This window comes from Nannospalax galili, unplaced genomic scaffold (genome assembly GCF_000622305.1).
Source record: "Nannospalax galili isolate Female #2095 unplaced genomic scaffold, S.galili_v1.0 scaffold845, whole genome shotgun sequence".
Classification (NCBI taxonomy): domain Eukaryota; kingdom Metazoa; phylum Chordata; class Mammalia; order Rodentia; family Spalacidae; genus Nannospalax; species Nannospalax galili.
The window spans coordinates 40,272-40,815 of record NW_008352725.1 but is presented as its reverse complement, the minus strand read 5'-3'; positions in this window follow the sequence as shown (position 1 = coordinate 40,815).

Genomic DNA, 544 nt, shown 5'->3' with positions numbered 1-544 from the left:
TTCCATCTATGTGAAGATAAGTCAAAGGTCCTGCTCGACCATTGTTGGCTTCTCTTGGAAGCATGGAGGAAATGATTCCTCCATGTTGACACTCCTCTTTATATATTGGGCACTGGTTCAAGTCCATCTGATGGGGTCTCCTCAGCCTCCTTGATCAAGAGGTCAGATGACCCACCACCGTTACAGGACTTTTTGCGAGATGCTCATAGTCCCTGGGAACTAGTCGACCTAGGAGGGCAAGGAGCAAAAAGTGTCCTTTGTATCCCTCTGACCCAATTAGTATAGATCTCAAGGTATGTCTGTTAAACATCCAAGAAGGTTAGTTCCACCATTCTGGCATTTTTAATTACTGTGTGTCCTGCAGATAAATCTTGGGTAATGATCAGTTGGTCTCAAATAAACTTTATCTAGAGATATATTTCTTGACCTGTTATGTATAATTTGTCAGTAGATTGTAGGAATAATATGGTTCCCTCTGGTATTCGTGACTAGCTAGGCATTGTTTCTCTCTTGTATCGTCTCCACCCTCTATCACGGTTTTCAA